Here is a 17,958-nt window from a genome sequence, read left to right as displayed (position 1 = left end):
TTGTGTTACAAGTGGGGAAAGAAGCGTTATGAGATGAATGAAATAGTGCAATATGATGCATGACTTACGGCGCAAGGTTTCTCTCAAACGTCCTGTGATTGATAGCAACATTATGAAATGTGGTTAGTATTTTCTCCATGGGGATATAGATACAGAGATTTACATGTAAGTTCCTGAAGAATTACATGGACTGGTTCAAATAGTTTCAAAACCACGGAACACCCTCTTAACTTGTTTTGAGGCGTTCACTTATGGATTGAAAAATCCGACGGATGTGGTATATCTGTCTACGTGATTATTTGATCAGTCAAGGATATGAATCATGCCCTTACGTGTTAAGCTATAAAGTTTTATTCCAAATTGTTAGAGTTACAGTTTATGTCGTTAACACGAATCTCACTAAGACTCCGGAAGAGCTTGAGCAAAATTGCCTCGCACCTGAAGATGGAATTTGAGATGAAGGATCTTGGGAAAACTTGTTTATGCCTTAACTCGAAGTTGAAGCATTGTTCTGACGGTATTTTGGTATACCAGTCGAACTACACCCTGAATATGTCATCTTTCAGTATACCCTTGATCGTCCATACGTTATATGCAAATGAGACCCTTGAAGAGGTTATGGAATCCGAAATTCCATATCTAAAGTTCAACTTTGCGATTCGATGTACTTAGCTCATTGTATTTAGACATGACATCTCCTTCGCTGTTGGTCTTGGTAAAGATGCAGCACTGCGCCTACACGCAACCACTGAATTAGTATTAAAGACATACCCTGAAGGTACTACATGGGCAAATCCTAACACATCCAAACGGATCTAACCCCCATGATCCTCGAAATGATGTTTGCCTTGTTTGTTATGCTGACGCAAGTTACTTATCAACAACACAAGACAAAATCCCCAAATGATTATGTCTTTACCGTTAGGGATGTCGCAATATCTTGGAGGTCCACGATATGACCTTAGTTGCGAAATCTTCGAATACTCACCTCACTTTACTACGCCACAAGTGAGACATGGTTAGGAGTTCTTGTTGAGCATATTCGAAGTACTTGCTGTGTTTTCATCCATCGTTGAGTCCCATTGACAATCCATGAAGATTATGCCGCATGTATCAACCCGACAAAGCCATGATACATCAACAAAGTCAACACCAAGACATATTGCGTCTACGTCTACATCAACAAAGCATTAACAGATTGAAGTCATGCAAGCCGATCCCAGACAACCTTGTCGACCTTTACACGACGTCATTGCCGAAGTCAAACTTCCAGAAGCTTATCCGAGGAATTGGTATGCCTAACTATTCATATGCGATGCTTGTAGTTCTCATTTGGAAGTTATGTCAAACTCAAGGTGAATATCCAGAAGTATACTCACTTGATCTTAATGTACTCTTTTTCCCTACGATTGGGAGCATTTTTCCCACTGGGTTTTTGCTACCTAACTAGGTTTTAATGAGGCACCTATCCTGGACTGATCATACCCTTGTGAGCTATTCTACTTGCGTCCAAAAGACGTATAGTTTTGACTTAATGCAACTTCTCACGTTTCTCCTTAGACTATGGGTTTTTCCCTACCTTGGGTTTTACCATAGCGAGGTTTTGTGAGTTTTACTTTTTATGCATTATTCTGTTGATTTGAAACTCGCATTCGCTCATTGTGCCGACGTCTTCATCAACTGTACTCACTTTATCGATGAAGACCTAATGCGCTATTTACTTGAGTATTTACACATTCAAGGGGGAGTGTTGCAGTCCTATTAGATTAGGAATGTGATTGTGTAAATCCTAGTAGATATGAGAATGTATCTTATATTCCTATTAGAAGTAGATTATCTATTAAATGTTGTAATCCTAAAGGGAAAGGTTTTTACCTATCCTACTACTATAAATAAAGGCACAATGAGGTGGAATAACACACATCCACAATTACTCATCTCTCTCTCTTCTTCTCTTTATGCCGCACCTTCCCTCTTTCTGGCCTTCCATAATTATTCTGTAAATTATGCCTACAACAATAGTCTCTTTCTAAATTTATATTATTTTTAATTAAAATCAATATATTTTTAAACTTAAATTTACTACTTAGCTTATCCTCACAAATCCAATTCAATATGTAATTTATCATCACACGTATTTAGAAAATAAAAAACCAATCTGTTTGGCTCCTCAGTGACTCTAGTCACTGCTGCAGACTTTCCAGGCATCAACACGCTTGGCCTCTCAATTGCGCGAACAGACTTGAGAATCGATGGCTCGGTGAGCCTCAACTCCCACCCCCGGGCATTCGAACTGTTCTTTGTGAGAAAATGAATTGTGCTTGCTGGGTTTATTAGCACCCAAAACCGGCCATTCCAAAATGTTCTTATAGAAGGCGATGTGTTTGTTTCCCAAATGGTTTGCTTCGTTTCTCTCTAAATGCTGGGTATGATTTCGCCACTGTTTTCTCAATTTTCAGCCAAAATCCAGGTTGAGAATTTTTAATGCCAGGCTTCATTCTGATCTGGATGTGATTGACAAGATGACAAAGGGGTTTCTCACTCATAACATTGGAAATCTCACTCTTAGCAAGCAGAAATTTAGAAATTTAAATCGTATTATTTCAAGATAAATTGTTCTAGGTGTATGATCTTGTAGTTAAATGCATAGGAGTGTTTGAATAGGAGTTTTTGAAGTGTGCCACAAGTCTCATGTGGTTTGAGATTAAATGTTATCGTATTTTAAACTACTCGAATTTATGGGGAGGGGTTTGAACTTGAGTACAAAGGGATGGACACGCTGTCTTAACTAACAGTCCTAATTCACATATACAAAAGTGATTATAGAGAAACTTAATTAGGAAGCAAAATGACAAACCAACAAAATCTTGAATAAGAAAAATAAATAAAAAGACATAAAATGCTTATAAATTACTAATACCAAATGAACAAGACAGCGAAAATGAATTCAACTCAAAATATATACCTATTCCATCGGTTCCCCGAGTACAAGGGAAGGAACATGTTGGACTTTATAGAAATCCTCTCCTCCTTCATTAAGCCTAATAAACAATTTTAGGCGGACATTTGGAAAAATCGGATATTTGACGGATACTTTCGTAGTACGGGTTCAGATAAATTTTTTTCTATCAACTTTCATACTAATGCTTAGTTTTAGATCTGGGTGTCGAAGAGATTATTTTGCGGACCATTTAATAAGATTCATATTTATTGGTATAAGAAACTCAAATCACGTCATCATATATCTTTAGGATATTGTGAGATCAATACAATTGCCTAGTCTTGGAAACAATTTTAGTTTTTTTTATTGGAACAAATGACATTATTTTCAGGGAGGGGGTGGACTTAGCCTCACAATGAGCTAACAATAATTCGGTTCAAATTCGCCTTTGACGAGAATTGAACCTAAAACCTCTCACTTACTAATGAAAAGGAATACCACTATACCGTAGTACTAAGTGGCCAAAATCAAATTGTTTTTGGATTCAGTAAAGTATTCTTTTGACATCTTATTTGGGCTATAGGTTTAATAGTAAATCAATTTAATATTATTTACTTGAGTAATTTATGCGTAAGAATCCGAATTTTTATAAATTATTTAATAGTGCAGATTATATGATTTAACTTGCTAAATTAGCGTTAGATTAGTGTGTAAATTAGTTTTATTTGTTTGGGATTCATTAAATGTATATTGTGTTGTGGTTTATTTTATCTGAGAGACAAGGTGTGGCAGCAGTTGAGAGTGGAGAAATTGTAGAATGCTTAGGGATTGTTGTGATTCTCCCTATGTCATCACTAGAATAATAGATAATCTAGAAACCAAATCTATCTAGGATTTACACAATCACAATTTGATAATATTTATAACATTTCCCCTTAAATGTGTAAATACTCAATTAGATTCAACATCAGGTTCGGCAAAGTTGAGGAAGTCGACTTGTTCACACTTATCTAGGAACACAATAGTCTCAAATAAGGGAACTTGTAGAGTCTATGGCCAAACTAAATATGGGAGAAAAACCCATAGTCTAAGGAAAAAGGTGAGTTAATGCAAAGTCAATTTTAACATCTATGGGACATAAAAAAGGATATGACCAGCCCATGATGGATGCCTCGTTAAAACCTAGTCAGGTAGCAAAAACCTAAAGGGATATATGCTACTAATCGTAGGGGAACAGAGTACACTAAGATTAAGCAAGTATTCTTTAGGATACTCTCCCTGCGTTCTGACATAATTCTAAAGAGAACTAACAATTTTATAACTCAGAAAGTTTATTCATACCAATTCCTTAAATAAACTTTTGGAAAGTAGACTTGGGTAATGACTTGGTGAAAAGATTGGCCAGATTGTTTTGGGAACAAATTTGCTTGACTTCAATCTTCTGATGTTCTTGTTACTGATGAGAGAAAAAGAACTTTGGCGCAATATGCTCGGTATTGTCTTATTTGATGTATCCTTTCTTGGGGTGTTCAATACGTGTTGCGTTGTCTTCATAAATCAATATCCCAACGACGGAAGAAAGTCCGCAGGTGCTTCGTATATGTTCCATTACTATTCTCAACCAAAAGCATCCTCGAGTAGCTTCATGTAAGGCGAGAATCTTAGTATGGTTTGAAGAAGTTGCAACTAAGGTCTGTTTGGTTAACCTCTAAGATATTACGGTGCCTCTAACGGTAAAGATGTAACCCATTTGAGAACGTGTCTTGTGCAGGTTAGACAAGTAACCAGTAACCTGCATTAGTGTAACCAACAAGGCGGGAATCAACCCGAGAACGGAAAGGGATATTGGCTCCACTCGAGGATTCGTAGGGATAGAACAAACCCAAATATTTTGTACCTTTGGAGATAGCGAAAGATGTCTTTAACACCTGTGCAGTGTTTGCATGGAGGCATAGTTCTATATTCTTGCCAAAAGGTTAACGTTGAAGGAGATGTTTGGGCCACTGTAGTGAGCTAAGTACAATAAATCACAAATTGCAATCGGGTATGGAACTTCAGGCTCCAAGCCTCATCCTCATCCTCTTTAGAACATAAAGGATCTCGTTTAGCATCTAGTGTTTGGACGACCCTAAGAGTACTCGAAGGCTTCACGTTATCCTCATTAAAATGACACAATATCTTCTGGGTGTTGTTGTATTGATGAACAAGAATTCCATTGAAACAATACTCGATCTCCAGGCTGAGACAATATCGAGTTTTCCCAAGACCTTTCATCTTAAATTTTGACTTTAAGTGCACGACAATTATCTCAAGCTTTCCAGGAGTCTTAATGAGATTCATGTCATCGACATCAATTACAACAATCGTAAAATCGGAATACGACTTCTTCATAAACATGCATGGACATAGTTCATTGTTCTCATATCCCTGACTAGTCAAATATTCACTCAGATAATTATACCACATCCACCCGGATTGCTTTAATCCGTAGAGTGAACGCCTCAATCTAATCGAGAGGGTGTTTCGTGGTCTAGAACTATTTAATCCAGTCAATGGAAGCCATTTAGGAACTGTCATGTAGATTTCTGTATCAAGATCCATATAGAGATACGCATTTACCACATCCATAAGTTGCATATTCAAAATTTTGGCATAAGGTAGCGGAACGTTACGACGTCTATTACGGGGATTATGTCTCCTCATAATCAATCCATGCGCATTGGAAGAAGCCTTGCACCATGAGGCTTGCCTTGTATCACACTACTTCATTTTTCTCATTAGTTTCCTTACGAAAACTCATTTCTAGTCAACGGGCTTCACATGGAGCTATGGGCCTAAAAACCTTGCATTTCGCAAGGGAATTAAGTTCAACCTGGATTTCTCGTTTCTAGTTTGACTAATCTGTTCAATGCGGACATTCATCAACAAGATGTGCTTCAATGTCATCGCTCATCATGATATCAGTAGTTACTGCATATGTTAATGCATCGTCGACTATCATTTGATTCCTATTCTAAACATCATCCAAGCTAGCATAATGGACCAAACTTTCTCAGTTTTTGAGAGGCGGATTCATCTTTTCTAGACGCTTCCATGATCTAGTATATCCTCATGCTTTGGATAGGATGTGTAGGCGATGGTCGGATTCACGTTAGTTTCACTAGGATGCGTCGTGAGTTTCCTTTTCTGGGGTTGTTGACTCATTTGAACCAACATGTCTGTCACACTTTTAGATGGGAGCAGATGATTGGCTAGCCACCAACGTATTGAGATTGGTCACTAGTTATGCAACCTACCTTTGGGAATTGTCTGATACACGTTAGTGGCGTCCCGTCCTTCTAGGATAATGGTTTGACATACGTTAGGTACATCCATCTTTGCAAGCACGTTTGCAATTGGTATATGTGATCTCGTCACTCTCGTTACATCAATAAAAGTATTCGACATGCTTTGAGAAACGCTTTTAAAGCTAGGATTCGTCGCGATTCAATTTCAGATTGTGCAATGCGAAGATCTAAATGAGATAAGTGGGAGTCATCCACGATGCTTCGCGTTGTTCTTAGGAAAGTTGACGTTTTTATCTCCCCCTAACGATAGGATGACTGTCTTATAAAAGTGACAATTCGCGAAACGAGCAGTAAAGAGATTGCTTGTCAAAGGTTTTAAGTAGCAAATGATTGAAGAGAATTATAACCAGCATAGATTGTCATCCTTCTTTGAGGACCCATTTTTATACATAAGAGCAGTGCAATAGGCACATGGACCGCACAACCAAAGACATGCAGATGCGAGATGTCAGGCTTGTATCTAATTACCAACTGAAGCACATAATAAGGTTAGGTAGTGATGGCCTTCAGGCGGAGCAACATAGCCGTATGAAATATGCATGGGCCTAGGCAATAGCCAGGAGTTTGGTACGTATGACCAACGACCGATCAATTGAAGGTGCTTAATGAACACTTCTGCCAGGCTATTTTGGGTTTGAAAATTGAGGTACAAGATGTTCAACTTTAATCCAAGCGGACATACTAGAGAGTAACAATTGATGAATTAGCTTTTTGGATCCAGATTTATAAAATTTATGAAACTTTATTACAATTTCTTATCTTTTGTTAAAATCTATAACTACAATTTTTTCATATTTAGTGAATACTATATACACAGTCATTGCTCCTTATACAAATGCCCGTTAAAATATATTATAGGATGACACATTTTTGTGTAAAGCATGTATGTAGCGTTTTGACACTCATATGAATGGTGACAGTGCTTGTCCAAATTGTGTCAATCAAATGCACAAAGATCCAACGAGTGGAGAACTGGTTTGCCAAAAGCACTCGAACCAGATTCCAACACCTTGGTAATATCTAACATGCTCTATTTGAATTTTATATCCCGCAGATTCAAATACATCCTATATTTTTTTTTTCTCTATGGTTTATGATAATACAATTAATGATTTAAACTCTTCCCAGCTTAACATAGATATTATTTCACATTTAACACATTGATCTAAAAAAAATTCATATATGAGTGATAAATTGTATCAAATAAAAATCACCTCAATTTTTAACTGTAGGTACAAAGTAAATTTGGTTATGGAAGATGAAACCAATGAAATCACTGCTTTGGTAATTGGTAAATGTGGTGAAAAACTTTTTGGCGTGCCTTGCAAAGATTGGTGGATCAACAACAATTGCCAAATGAGTTTCTAACATTGCACTACTACAACACTAGCTTAATGTGTCGGAGTCTGGTGGCTATTTTATACAATATATTGTCAGATAGGACATTTTTGACAACCTTTTTACATTATGTCAGATGACAAAGTATTACTGTTGGTTATAACCGGCGTAAACAAAAAATGTCAGATATAACCAACACTAAGGCATCGTTAACCGACATAAATAGTGAAGTGGAAAATTCCCGCCCTTTACCATGTTTTCGTCAGATAGTTTTTAATTTTTTTAAATAATGGTGTCGGATACAAGGAAAATAGTGGCACTTTTAACTGACATAAAAATTATTGTCGGTTAAAGAACTATTTGTGGCGCTTTTAGCCGACATGATTTGTTTTTATTTTCAAACTTCCCTTCCCTCTTGTTTTGCACACGGAATTGGTGGTGTTGGTTGTAACCAACGGAATTAGGAATTGCGCAGAGTGATGTTGGTTGGAGCAAGTGGTGTCGGTTAAAACAGTTTGTGTCAGATATTGATTAATGCAGGTTTGTCATTTTTCAGAGTTGGTGTTGGTTTTTTCTGACATAATGTACAATTACTGGTAGTTTTAATCGATGCCAGGTTTTCACCCTAAATAAAACATTTCTCTTCCCCCATTTCTTTCGTGAGCCCCTATCCCTCCCCGTTTCCTTTTTCCCCTGCTTATTTTTCTTCAATTCTCATTTCTTTCTCCTTCCCCCTTTTCTTCTCATTTTCTTCTCCTTCCAGTAGCCTTCACCACACCTTTCGCCTTTTTATCTTTAACCTTTTCATCCTCATCCTCCAAGTCCTTCTCTTTCAGCCCTCCAATCCTGTTCCAAAAACCCAATCTTCTTTTCCCGAAATACAATATTTTTCTCCCCAAAAGATCCAATTTTCAGCTTAGAACATCCAATGTGTACAAATGGAGGCAGAATCTCACCAGTGCTCCGGTGAGATTCACGTCATCGTCGGCCCCATGTTCGCCGGCAAGGCCACCACGCTACTTCGTAAAGTTCAGTCTAAGAGAGCTGACGGTAGGTTTGACTCCCCCTTTTACTCTGTTGCATTTTTTAGTTTTGAAGTATGAATGTTTGATAAAAAAAAAAAGGTATGAATTTTCATTTGTGCTGAAGAGGAATAATTGGGTTGACTGTTTGAGTGACTATGAAGATGTTGAATGTTTGGATGATGTCTGTAGTATACGGAGAAATTTGAAGTTCACTGAGATTCACGTCATTGTCGGCCCCATGTTCGCCGGTAAGACCAACATGCTACTTCGTAAAGTTCAGTCCGAGAGAGGCGACAACAGGTTTGACTCCCCCACTTATTCTGTTGCATTTTGTAGTTTTGAAGTCTCAATGTTAGATTAAAAAAAAAAAAAGGGTTTCATTTGTGCTGAAGAGGAATATTTTGGTTGACTGTATGAGTGGCCATTAAGATGTTGAATGTTCAGATGATATCTGTAGTATACGGGAGAAATTTGAAGTTTCTTATCTTTTTTTTTGGGTCAAGAAGTTTCTTATCTTTTATTAATGGTTATATATATATATATATATATATATATATATATATATATAGGAATTGCTTAAGGGGAGGGATCCCCATTTTTTCAAAAAAATGGGGACACGCTCCCCACCGTTGGATTTGAATTAAATGAAATCCTGTGGTTGAGATTCTATGGCCTGTGTTTTAATCTCAACCACACAATTTCATTAAAGTCAATCTAACGGTGGGGAGTGTGTCCCCATTTTTTTTGAAAAAATAGGGATCCCTCCCCTTAAGCTCCCTGTATATATATATATATATATATATATATATATTAATGGTTAGTTGTGTTATACAAACTGGAGTTTCAATGTCACTTCTATTCAACGCTAATGTACTTTTATCTGACACTACTGTCCTTTTTTTAATTTTAAAACGCTTTCTTTTTTCTTGGAAGATTAAGGGAACTAACTGACAGAAAAAGCCTTTTCATGACGCCATCAATTTTGTCGGTTCTTTTATCGGCCATTACACGAATTTCTGTCGAATTTGTTCTAATATCTGACAAAAATGGATTTTTCTTGTCGTTTTTTTAAATGACACTACTGGGTACTTTTTAGTAGTGTTGATAGGGCATAAGAAAAAATTTCACTTGCATTTTGAGAATAAAAGAAACAACTTTAATTCAATTGATGTTCTCATTTACAATGTCTCTGAAGATATAAGTATGGAAGCGACAACTCCATGTAAGACATATTCTGAAATTTCAACAAGAAGACATTAGGATCACGAATATAATGAATTGAATCAATATAAAATAGAGATGAACTAATTATATTGAACTTATTTATAGAATACGGAAGACTTGACTCTTCTGAATGACAACAGAATTGGTGTATGCATAAAAATGTCTTGTACTCTCTCCAAACTATATGTTCTTACTATGAATAGGTTTTAGCTCATAATAGAACAATTATTATGAGAGCAGGGACAATGCTTGTATAGTTGCTAGTATATCTCTCAATTAAGCCTATTATTAAATGAGAAATACCATTATCACAATTATATATATTTATATCCCACCATAATAAGTCTTACTAAATAGGGATTACGTAAGTGGTCAATTAGAGTTAAGACTCTATTATTCTAGCCATATTAGGGCTGCAAGATCACTGGAATCAAGTGATGTAATTGACAAAGTTATTGATACTCACAATAATTCTTACACTCCACTGACCAGGTTAAGGGAAATTAATGTGTCCTCAACCGTGCTCTCATCTTCTACATCAACATCAGACATAACCGCGCAATCATACGAATGAAAAAGAGAATTAGTGAGGAGGCCTCTTTTTATCAGCAGTGAACAAAGGTTTGTTTGCTATCTTTTATCTTGTATGAAAATTTTAAACGATCATGCATTCATTTTTTCTAATATTTGTCAAGTATTTAAAACAGTGACATAGAAGAAATATCGGAGCCAAGTGTAAAAAAATTTGATCAATTTCCCATCAAATTGTTGAAAAAAAAAATCATCTTCAACTGGTTGGTCCAAGATTCCACTCCTCCAAAAAAGAATAGGTGACAATATCATGACTTTTTCTTTTCCCTTTGTTTAGGTTGCTTTATTAACGGTGAAGAATGCTCCATCAAAACTTTAGCTATTCTAGCTAAAAAAATTTCCACCCTTTCTTAATGCACATCGGACAATCTTTCTAATATTTTTTGGGATGTAAATAGTTCTTTTTAATCAAAATTGTATTGTATTTTTTTGCATGTGCATACACCGGCATTTTGTAATATTTTGAATCCAAATGCTAGTCCTCATTCAATAGTAGAAAAAACAGCTTGCACGACGAACAATATTTCGTCGCGCTAGACGTACTTGAGCGACGAAAAACAAACTTCGTCGCGCAAGAACACTTCGCGCGATGAATAATCTCAAAAAATTGTGCGACGAATAATCTCTAGTGTCGCGTAAAGTGGGCAAGAAAACGTGGGGTGGCGCAAAAAACTTGTGTGACGAAATGGAGAATTTGCGCGACCAATAATTCGTCGCGCAAGTTCCTGTCAGTTTTGACCATTTACTGCAGGTGAATTCGAGGAATTAATACCACATTTAATACATGTGTTTGCGTGACAAAGGATTCGTCGCGCAAAGTTCCTAATCCACCTATAAATATTCGTTTCTGCTGTCCTGATTCTTCACAATTTTTAACACACCCCAACCTAAATCAAGGCGTGCTGGCCGTCACGCAAAGGTGATGTAGCCATGTGCGCAATGCGGAAGTGATAAGGATATGAAAATGTGAGTAAATAAAAACCAAACTAACTAATTTATACTAAACAAATATGTAAGTGCGAGTGAAGATATTTAAGTATAGTTACACTTATTTAGAGCATAGGTAACCTAAGTGTAGTCCAGCAGGTCAAGTACTAATTATACAATACCAGAGAGATGATCCTGCATTGATTACAGTTTGTTAGAACCGTCGTCAATTCCTCGTAAGCCACCAATAAGCAAGCCTACATAGAACCTGGAGGGGCGTAAAACAAAAAGTGTGAGTGGGCAAAAATAAAGCTTTTAAAAACCATTTCTCTTTTTCAAAAATAATAACTACTCGCCGTAAAACCCATATAATTTCCCAGAAAATAAAATAAATACAGATATTGAAACCATACTCGAAATACCAAAATCCACATGTATGCCATGTCAAATATCTCAGCATAATGAATAAATAAACCAGGTGAAGTAAATCAATGAAAAGTGATATGTTAGCCAGATCCACCCATTATGGCCTGTACGGCTGAACCTATAGCTTATCAAGTATGCCTGCACACGAGTCGGAATCACCTAATGTGGTTTGTATGACAGCGTTAGGTGTAATGAGTATGCTCAAGTGCTACAATCACGTGAAGGTTGTGTGATAAATTACAGGTCACCTACGAGTTGGAACCACCTATTGTGGTCTGTACGACAGGGCTGTGCACCAACTTGGATCCAAGGTGAGCGTGCGGTGTGGGAGGTGAACATCATGTGAAGTATTGTGCCCTAGCCATGAGCGGGAGCACTAACACCGGGGTGCAGGTTTATGAGCTCTAAATGCATCTATATATAACCATCATAATGCAACTCACAATCAATAACACATATACTCACCTGGAACTTACCTGAGCATCCGCAGCGTCAAATACTAACATACATAACTACTAATGCATATTCTAAAATATAAAGCATTTGACATGGCATCTAAAATGCAAAATCATTTAAATAAATTTTTCTGGGAAAAATGTAAGGCATATATACATATATTAAAAACCAAAAGCCCACTCACTGTTATGTGGCAGGTTCGTAACCCCTGAGTCTCGCCTGACTGGGTTCTTCTTCCGAAAACATCTCACCTGACGTCGTTAGGTATATTCCGTCAAAATTGACGGAATATTCGTCTTTTTCTCCAGTGGTTTGCTGGAATCCGTCGCCAATCGCCGTTGCACTCGCCCATTTATGTTAAAACTCCAAAATCCAACGGAAAATGGTCGAAAAAATTCTTGAAAATTGGCTATTCCTTACTAAGCCTCAAAACTAACTAAAACCTTCACGATCACGTTGGAGAAAATTACACACCTTGCCGGAGCTCGGGTATCTCGAGTTCTATCAGTCATCTCCTCAAACCAAATGTACGGCTGGACTCGTGGGGTCTAGAGAAGTACGATGATAGTAACCTTACACTCGATCTGTGAGGTTTTGAAAGGATTTAGGAGCTGTGAGCTCGGGTTGTATGGAAAAAGAGGGTTTGAGAACGAGAGAGAGTGTGAAGGAAGAAGGGCACACGTGTGTGTGTGTGTGAAATTGGTCACGGGTTGGCCAAAATAAAAGGAAATAGGACCTTGATTGGCCATAAGGTTTTAGGGCTAACAATTGATCCAATAGCAACCCTAAGTTCTAATTGGACCCAAGAAAATAGGAAGTAATGTAATTGGTCCATTTTCTTAGCCCGATATACATTCACAACACATTGATTCGAGGGCAAAATTGTCATTTCCACGTTTTCAGGGATAAAATATATTTTATTTCGGGACGGGTCGTCACAACCTACCCCCTTAAGAAAATTTCGTCCTCGAAATTTCATACACCAACATAACAACCTACTTATATTCATAAAACAAATATGGATACATATCTCTCATATGAGTTTCCGTCTCCCAGGTGGCTTCCTCCATTGAATGGTTCCTCCACAAAACTTTCACTAAGTGTACAATTTTATTCCTCAGAACCTTATCTTTCCAATCTAAAATTTTCATTGGTTCCTCATCATAAGTCAAATCTGGATTAATTTCTAGTGGTTGAGGAGGTATCACGTGAGATGGATCTGAGACATAATGGTGAAGCATAGAAACGTGAAAAACATCATGCACTTTAGATAACTCTGGAGGTAACTCTAGCCTATAGGCGACTTCATCGACTTGTTCAGTGATCTGGTATGGTCCAATGTATCTAAGACTTAACTTACCCTTTTTCCCAAACCGTACTACACTTTTCCACGGTGATAATTTCAAAAATACCCAATCACTAACTTTATACACCCTATTAGTGAAGTGTTTATTAGCTAGACTCTTTTGTTGATCTTAGGCCGCTTTCAAGTTAAATTTAATTACCTGAATATTCTGTGTAGTCTCATCTACAATCACAGGACCCACCAATACTCTTTCACCAACCTCCGACCATCATAAAGGAGTATGACAAGACTTACCATAGAGTACCTCAAAAGGTGACATACCAATGCTAGAATGGTAGCTATTATTGTAGGCAAATTCCATCAAATCCAAACGTCTATGGCCAAGCATCACTGTGAGAACCCGTAATTTTTTAAAATTAAGTCTTAAGTTATTTATTTAGCTCGTGGGAATTTTACTAGAAATTTAGATTGTCACTTTAAACCCATTAAGTATTGTTTTTAAATTGTTTTATTTGGTCACCATCGATCATATGTTTTCTACCCTAAGGACAATATATTTACATTTCCACCTTATGTATGGTTGGTTTTATAACTAAGCTACACAGCCACCTATTTGACTAGGTGTCCAATTTATAATTAGGGAATTTTAACGAAAAGCACCTGGTACTGTTTATTTTAACGAAAAACCACATTTTTACACTAAAAAGTCAATCCTGATACTATTCACTTTACCCTTTATTTTGTCCTTATCATTAAAACTTAAAGTTTTCAAGCCTTTTTCATTAGTTTTCCTTTATAATTATGCAAACCAATTAGCCCCCATGCAAGTCACTTGAGTTGGCCACGTAGTTGATAGGTGTCACTTTACATAGTGACTAAGGTTAAGCTGGTGGCAAATTATGCCGCCTTTATGTCCCTATAAATAGGAGCTAAGCTCCATTTGTTCTCCTGCCCGAGCTCGCATGCAACGCATGCTCTGGAGCTCACGTAGCGTGTACATATTATATATATTTAGAGAGAGAAATTAGAAGATAAAAGAGAGTAAAGTAGAAGTAGCAAGAAGTTTATATATGTCTAAGAGAAATGAATAAGAAGCTGCAAACTGAGAGAAGTCTTGTGGTGTTAACCAATAACATGTTATGTATGGAGGTAATGATCCCTATAGTTTATATCCTTCTCATTCTTAGATTACTCACTGTTATTCAAATTAATTTTTGAGCAGATTCTTATTTTGATCACATATAAAGAGATTTAGCTTTAAGTATATAGGGTTTATGGCTGTTATGGTATACTGTACCGTAGGTGGGTTCAAATACCAATAATGTCGGGTTCTGTATATTTTAGGGTTGTGCGATAAGGAAGGAAGAGAATGGAAAGTTTTCCTACATATTTGCATTATAAAACAAGAGGGAACATAATGTTTCGGATGTGTAGATAAATGGAATGGGTATTAGGAAGAAAGACAAGGAAAACAGAGAGATCAGGGACACTAATATGAGAAATACAGCTATTGAGATTTGTTTGACTAAAGTGCTCTTACTGTTGTTAATTCAGGATTATGGTTTTGTTCTTTGGCTATTGAATGCAGAAATGAATGTGGAAAACAAGAAGAGAACATCGAATTCCACAAGGTATGATCGGTGGGATTGGTTGGTACATGGAGCTAAGTTGTAGTATGACTAGCTTTGGACTCCAGGTAGGGAAAATAAGGTAGACCTTTACAGAAATTGATTTGATTAAATTTCATGAAGTGCTATAATATTCTTGATCTTTTTGGTTGATTTATATGATTGAGTTTAATTGGCTAATTGCTTCAGTTAAGTGTTTACTTGTTATTGGTTATGGAATTATTGCTGGAATGCTATTCGTTGATAATATACTGTGAAGTAGGCATCATTCATATTGATGTGGTTGGAATTTCAGTGTTCAGATTGGAAGTATGGAAATAAGGGTAGTTGGAAAGGATCTTTTGTGTAGCTAAATCTATTCATTGTGAAATCAGTTGCAGGCGAGCCCGATGTGCACAGTAGAATAGGATATCGACGGGAATTGTTGATGTGGGTGATTTGGGTTGGAGATCAATGAATTAGATAAGATGACTAGCAAAAGGGGTTTATGAACTTGGGATATCATATGGGGGTTAGTTTCTATAATAGAACATTCGAACCACCTCTGTAGGGGTAAAATGTACGGTATGGGATTTGTAGGTCCGAGTGTTTTATTATATAAATTAACGGGGGTAGTTGAAGAGGTTGCATTGCATTCATGCATTATTATCAATAATGATTTGATATTTGATTATATGATTTCATGACATTTAATTTAATGTTGTCAATTTACTTTGACAAGGTTAGGTCCCTATTGAGCTATTGAAGCTCATCCCTTTATTATTATGCAGGTTTATGAACTAGACATTCAAGAGAGTAGGCAAAATGAGATCGGATTAGATTGGAGAATAGAAAATTTATTCATCTATTTAATGTAGGTTGTAAAGAATTCTTGATTTGTTTGAAAATCATGAATTATTTTTAATAAGAGGAGTTTATTTTCCAACCCATGTCCATTTCCTTTTATTTATTAAGCTTTTAACTCACATTTCGGATTCGGGTTCGAATTTTTATTACCGACCCGGGTCCGGGGCGTGACAATCACCAAATTGCAATACAAAAGATCTTAGCATATCCTCGAGCGTTTGAATAGTCCTCTTAGATTGCCCGTCTATCTGTGGATGATATGCCGTACTATAAAGTAATCTCGAACCAAGAGCCTCCTGAAATGCCACCTAGAATTTAGAAGTGAATCTAGAATTCCTATAAGAAATGATACTAACCGGAATCCCGTGGTATTTAACAATCTTCGATATAAATAACTCAGCTAATCGGCTTAAGGACTATATCTCTCTTACTTGTATAAAGTGTGCTGATTTAGTAAGCCGATCCAATACCACCCAAATGCCATCGTAACCATTTCGCGTACGAGGCAGCTTATACACGAAATCCATGGTAATATCTTCCAATTTCCACTGGGGAACGGGAAGTGGCTGCATTAGCCCAAAAGGCTTATTCTTCTCAGCTTTGACCTGTTGACAAATTGCACACTTATTCACATATTCATCAATTTCTCTTTTCATGCTAGGCTAGTAGTAGAAAGGTCGAATAGTGTGATACATCTTAGTACTCCCAAGATGCATCGCATATGCCGATATATGAGCTTCATCGAGAATATCTTTCTTTAATTCTACATTATTCGGCACGTACATTTGACTTTCCTACATAAGCATAGCATCAGACTCCCGAATCCTTAGATCTTTCTTTTTCCCATGTGATCTTGCCTAAATTAACTCTTGAGTTTCTTCATCATTCATTTGAGCCTCGAGCACACGATCAATTAAAATTGGTCTGACCTGGAAACTAGTAAGTAAAGCTTATTCTCGATCTTCCACCCCTAACTTCACTCCAGTGGATCTCAACTCTGTAAGAAGGGGAACAAGACAAGTATTTAAAGCATTAATTTGGCCTTGAGATTTCCTACTAAGCGCGTCTGCCACTACATTTGCATGACCAGGGTGATACTCAATCGTGCAATCATAATCGTTGAGCAACTTTATCCACCTCCGCTGGCGAAGATTAAGATCTCTCTGGGTGAAAAGATAATGAAGGCTTTTATGATCCGTGAAAATCTTACACTTTTCTCCATAAAGATAATGTCTCCAAATCTTCAAGGAAAATACAATGGCTGCTAACTCAAGATCATGAGTTGGATAATTCATCTCATGAGGCTTCAATTTTCGTGAAGCATAAGCAATCACCCTACCATGCTGCATTAGTACACAGCCTAAACCATGCAAAGAAGCATCATTGTAAATCTCAAAATTACCACTGTCATCTTGAAGTGTCAAAATAGGTGCGTGAGTGAGACAATACTTTAGTTGCTGGAAACTCTGCTCACAATTATCATCCCACTCAAATTTAACATCTTTTCTAGTCAGCCTCGTCAGTGGTAAAGCTATGACTGAAAAGTCTTTGACAAACCATCAATAAAAACCTCAGCCTGATATACATTCACAACGCATCGATTCGAGGGAAAAATTGTCATTTCCACGCTTTCGGGGATATAATATATTTTATTTCGGGACGGGTCGTCACAATTTTATTATCCTTACTCTTCAAAATTTTGTTCGTGCTAGGATGGCAGATAAGAACAAGGGTGAGACTATACGTGATGCCAACCCGCATGATTTAAGGGATCATTTTGAGTTTGCGCATGCGATCGCTGTAGCCATGGGGAATAATTGTCCCACTGCTGAGTGGCGCTTTTTGGAATATGTACCTGGGAATGTGAAAAAGGCTGTGATGGATGAAGTATTAGTGAGTATAT

Source organism: Malus sylvestris, chromosome 7 (genome assembly GCF_916048215.2).
Source record: "Malus sylvestris chromosome 7, drMalSylv7.2, whole genome shotgun sequence".
Lineage (NCBI taxonomy): Eukaryota > Viridiplantae > Streptophyta > Magnoliopsida > Rosales > Rosaceae > Malus > Malus sylvestris.
The sequence above is the reverse complement of the archived record's forward strand: the minus strand, read 5'-3'. Positions refer to the sequence as shown.